Below are 5,943 nucleotides of genomic sequence, written 5' to 3'. Positions count from 1 at the left end.
TGTGATTGGTTAGCTGGGCCAGTGTGTGTTGTGATTGGTTAGCTGGGCCAGTGTGTGTTGTGATTGGTTAGCTGGGCCAGTGTGTGTTGTGATTGGTTAGCTGGGCCAGTGTGTGTTGTGATTGGTTAGCTGGGCCAGTGTGTGTTGTGATTGGTTAGCTGGGCCAGTGTGTGTTGTGATTGGTTAGCTGGGCCAGTGTGTGTTGTGATTGGTTAGCTGGGCCAGTGTGTGTTGTGATTGGTTAGCTGGGCCAGTGTGTGTTGTGATTGGCTAGCTGGGCCAGTGTGTGCTGTGATTGGTTAGCTGGCCTAGCTGGGCCAGTGTGTGTTGTGATTGGCTTCACTCGGCGCCTGGTTGGGAAATGTCATCTCCCTTACCATAGCCTTTTCTTATTTTTTATTAATTGTATATGCTGAACAATTAACATTCAAAAGTATAACAAAAGGTTACAAACATGGTGTTCACGTTTTCTTGAAGAAAAAAAAAAAGGGAAAGAAAAATAATAAATAATGAGGGTATACATCAATAATCACAATAGAAAAGAGGAGTTTAGTTCTTTGAGCTTGTCCATAGTTCTGGTTGCTTTCCGGTTTGACAGACCCTGAAGAGTTTCAAAATAAATCCTCAAATCAACTTTGAAGTGGGAGATACTGGGCTTCCTTTCTGACCATTTACATTTGTGTATGTAAAACTTACCTAATAATATTAGAAGATTTAACATAAAAATGTGACTTATCCATATCTTTTTTATCAAAATAAAATATAACATATCTTTTTCTTATATTCATTTTAGATCCACTCAACATAGTAAATAAATATTCAACATCAATCCAGAAAAATTGATCAATGAATCAAACATCTAAAAAATGTATTGTTACATTTTCTATCTTTGATATCAATACCGTTTAATAAGATTTCTTTTTTAAATTTTGATTGCTTAGATTCACTAAATCCCTTTAAAAGCCTCACAAATCCTGCTGGTATTGCATCAATTACAATACTATATTCACGCGGAGGTATTGGAATACCAAATTTCTCTAAAAATTCAGTATATGTAAGTAAATATCCTTCATTATTTATCAACTGTGAGACCATTAGAATACCCATTTTTAACCCAAATTAGTATAGAAAATTGATTTGTTCTTATATTTAACATATTTATTATTCCAAATTATATGCCTATGGGGAGAAAAATTATGTTTGTATATAAGAATCCAATATAAAAGAGCCTGTCTATGAAAATTAGCTAACTTAAAGGTGCAGTGTGTAAATCTTAGCGGCATCTAGCGGTGAGCTTGCGAATTGCAACCAACGGCTCAGTCCCCCGCTCACCCCTCCCTTTAGAGAAGCTACGGTGGCCGAAACAAGACTAAGATGTCGTCGGTAAAGACAGCAGAGAGCAATGAGATTTCTTAACAAAGGTAAATTAAGGAATTGTATTTACTTAATTATTTAATAAATCGATGTTATTGCGAATATTAATGTACTTGTTAATTATTGTGTCAGTGTTTTATTCGCAAGAACGCGCTGTGTAGAGCAGTTTGTCCGTTCAGGGCTACTGTAGAAACATGGCGGCGGTGTAAGGGGACCCGCGGTGTATGTAGATATAAACTGCTCAATCTAAGGTAATAAAAACATAACGGTTCATTAAGTAAGGTCTTTATACACCTCTGAAAACATAGTTATGTACATTATATTGCATTTCTGTCAATAGATCGATGTAAATATTACACATTGCACCTTTAATGGGGAGTTTGTTTACCTCAAAATCACACTTCAAAAGAAACTCTATGCCTCCAACTTTTTCAAAAATAAGATTTGGAATGATATACCATATCTCATGTTTATGTTTAATATAATGTTTAATCCAGTTCAACTTGAAAATTGTATTAGACGTAACAAAATCAAGCACATTCAAACCTCCTTGATTATACGAATTACATACATTATTTTTATTTAAATAGTGAGGCTTGTTTTTCCATATGAGATTAAATAGAGTTGAATCAATTCTTTAAAGAAAAGATTTTGGTACATCTAATACTTTAGCAGGATAGACTAAACGAGATAATCCCTCGGACAAAAAAATCCTAGCTTTGAGTGATAAATCCCTCATGAGCCACATATCAAATTTCTTTTTAGTTTTCAACATAAGGGGTTGGAAATTAGATTGTAACTGATCTTTGCAAATATTGATACCAAGATAAGTTACTTCCTCTCTAATCTGAATACCTTCAAACTGGGTAAAAGGAATACCATTATCTTTAAGTGGGAAAAGGGTACATTTTTTAATGTTTAAAAATAAACCTGACACTTCAGAAAATATATTAAGGCACTCTATAGTTTTCCTAACTTGTGATATATCTTTCAAAAAGATAGCTGTATCATCAGCAAGCTGACAGCATTTAATTTCTCTGTCCCCAATTCTGATGCCTTGAAAAGAATCATTATGCAAATGTAAAGCCATCGTTTGCATAACTAAAAGAAATAAAAAGGGAGCCGCCGGGTCTCCCTGTTTTATGCCTCGAGAAATACTAAATCGATGAGTTGTTCCCCATGGGAGTTTAACTGAACTATTACAGTCATTGTATAAAGTTTGTATCGCCCTTTTAAAGTATTGCCCAAAACAAAAAAAACTAGTAAATCAAATAAAAAAATGTTTTACAGTATCAAAGGCTTTATATATATCTATAAATAAAATGTAACTGTTATCAGTTATGTAATCCTTATAATCAATTCAATCTAAGATTAATCTAATATTATTGATAATATGTCGTCCTTGCATAAAGCCTGACTGACTATTATCTATGATTGTATCTAAACATAACTTTATTCTTTGTGCAAAAATGTGAGCCAACAGTTTTGCATCATTATTAATTAATGTTATAGGCCTCCAGTTGTCAAGAGGCAAACAGTCCTTATTGGGTTTAGGTAACAATGTAATTAGGCCTTGACACATAGATGGGGGGAGCTTACAGGCTTCTAAAGCTTCCTTAAAAACCAATAACAACAATTCAGAAATGTAATCTTGGAATACTTTATAAAATTCACCTGTTAAACCGTCATTCCCTGGGGATTTATTATTTTTGAACTTACTACTGTTCTTTTTTAATTTTCTCTTCCTCTTCTCTAAAGCAGCGCAGCATGGCCTCGCCCCCTTTGCTGCCTTTTCCCGAGGGCGGGGATTTTCTGGGTTTGTGATGTCACGAACCCGGCACATAGATTGGGGGAGCTTACAGGCTTCTAAAGCTTCCTTAAAAACCAATAACAACAATTCAGAAATGTAATCTTGGAATACTTTATAAAATTCACCTGTTAAGCCGTCATTCCCTGGGGATTTATTATCTTTTAACTTACTAATGTTCTTTTTTAATTCTTCTAAGGATATATCTTGATCACAAACTTCTTTCTGTGTTTCGTCAATACCTTGTGCAACATTTTTTTTATATGAGAAAGTAAATTTGATCTATGGCTACTTTGTTCAGAATATAGTTTTTTATAGAATTCTTCCACAAAACCAGAAATTGTTTTAGGATCTTCGGATACCTGCTCATTAATTTGAAGTTTATATATATTATTAACACTAACATTTCTAAATGATGAAAATATTTGGTATTCCTTTCACCATGTTCTATCCATTTCCGTCTAGAACGAATGAAGGCTCCCCGTGCCAAATTTTGATAGATATTATCCAATTCAGATTGTAATTCAATTAACATATTAATATCAGATTGCGTTTGCTCGTCCTTTTCATAAATAAAAATTATTTCCTTAAGTATTCTGTCTTGTCTCATTCTTTTTTCCTTAGATAATTATTTTCCCCTTTTGATGGCCATATTACGGATCTGAAATTTTGTATAGTCCCAATGTTTGCCATATATTTGATCTTTCTTGGCTTTTGACAAATTTATAATTTTTATGGCTTTTTCTTGGAATAATTTATCACTCAAAAGTGTATTATTTAATTTCCAATAATTTGGTTTAAATTTAATTGATCTATTCCTTATGCAGATTACTAAAGTGATCATATTATGATCAGAAAAAACCGAGGGTTCTACTTTTGTTTCTTCCACACTATCTAATAAATCATTTGAAATAAGCCAAAAATCAATCCTGGATCTCTTAGATAAATCTTTGTTGTTCCAAGTGAACTGGATTTGATGTGGATTTTTTTAGTCTCCACACATTACAACAGTTTAAGTGCAAACAGAGATTATTAAATTCTCCATACGTGCCTCTTAAAGGGATAGTTCACCCAAAAATGAAAATGTGATGTAACAAAGTCACCTACATCTTGGATGCCCCGGGGGTAAGCAGATAAACATCACATTTTCATTTTTGGGTGAACTATCCCTTTAAGGATCTTTGAGGATGACAGTCTTTAATAGGGTCATTTATGCAGTTCCAATCACCCCCAAATATTAGTTTAGCATTAACAAAATAATTTAATAAGGCATTTATTTTTTCTTCAAATTCAGCAAAAAGAAGTGTGTTTCTTTGGCTGTTATTATGACCATATATATTACCTAAAATTCAACAACTAAAATTATCCATCTTCCTGAGTCATGAACTACATTTTTTAGGATTTTCCCCTGAAAGGAGCCCTTTAATATAGCAACACCCGCTGATTTACTGTTTCCATAAGACATCCATATATTGTCTCCCCACTGATTTTTCCAGAAATTAAAATCTGAGGCTAAAGCATGTTTCTTGTAAAAAATACAACATTACAGATTAACTAAAGTTGAAAAAGTGAAAAAGCATAATAGGACCCCTTTAAAACTATTTACCATTTGCTTAAAATAAATAAATAAATAAAACCCTGAGTGAAGTGTATGTGAACGCTTTACGCTTCAATATCATTCCATGTTTCAGTGATGGCATCTCGCCGCGCTCTGAAAGCGGTTCTCATTGATCTGAGTGGGACTCTTCATATCGAGGAAAACAATCTCTTAACCAATGCTGCAAATTATACAGTGAAACCTAGTCGGTCACTGTAATGCTAGAAGTTATAGGTAGGGTAGGTGATTTCAGAGAGGCTAGCAATAGCAATTGGCTTTGAAAACATAAGATCCCACCCTCCCTGCAAATCAATCTCCAAAGCCACGCCTCCTCCAAATCAATCAATTAACGGAATTACATAAAAAAAGCCCTGATGTTACACACCCCCGGTACAGTAGGTGGGGTATGCACTTAGACAAGTTAGTTGCGATCCACCAGTAAACCCAGAGAGAGAGAGACCTGTGCGAACAAAAATCGGGTGTTACATGTACAGTACACGCATACTACTCTGGTGACGAAATTTGTGTCGCGCACTGTACGCAGACCCTCGCGTACGTGTACAAACCGAATTATACTTTGGGCTTAAGTTGTACTGTTTCTTTTAACATACCTTCTGATGTCATTCATGTTTATTTGGTGCTGTAACTAGTAATGAAGAGGGAGAGATGATCGGTTCACCAGTAGTGTTGCTTTCGTCAACGAAAATTATGACTAAATATCGTCGTCAACGAACCTTTATCACGTGACGAAAACGAGACGAGACGCAACGTAAATGCTGGTCATGTGACGATGACTATAATTAAATGTATAATGCAATATTGCTGACGAATAAAAACGAGACTAAATGTGGTTTACAAAATAAAAACTATGCTAAAATGTCTCTTCATTTTCGTTGACCAAAACGAGACGAAACGAAATGCTATAACGTTATTTCGTCTCGTTTAGTCGCGTTATTATTATTATTTTGCAGTATTTCTGTTTCCTGTGTCTCACTTCAGGGGCTGCATCAGCTCGCACTGCGCAGACGCAGGCGACGTCACTTCCTCAAGCCCCACTCGCGGCATTATTTAGAACAGCGTTTCCCAACCGGGGTGCCGTGTAAAAAATCCTTTTTTAATATTTTTAAATTGCTAAAATGTTCAAAAAAGCAGCTATTATATAATA

At 34.7% G+C, this 5,943-nt stretch overlaps 1 pseudogene; it reads left to right on the top strand.

Annotated features, from left to right (window-relative positions):
- Positions 1-4,874: 4,874 nt before the first annotated feature.
- The window catches only part of LOC107653129 (haloacid dehalogenase-like hydrolase domain-containing protein 2), a 3,653-nt pseudogene continuing 2,584 nt past the window's right edge, over positions 4,875-5,943 (top strand).

This window comes from Sinocyclocheilus anshuiensis, unplaced genomic scaffold (assembly GCF_001515605.1).
Source record: "Sinocyclocheilus anshuiensis isolate Anshui unplaced genomic scaffold, SAMN03320099.WGS_v1.1 scaffold131, whole genome shotgun sequence".
Taxonomy (NCBI): Eukaryota; Metazoa; Chordata; class Actinopteri; order Cypriniformes; family Cyprinidae; genus Sinocyclocheilus; species Sinocyclocheilus anshuiensis.
This window is presented reverse-complemented; position numbering and strand designations above follow the sequence as displayed.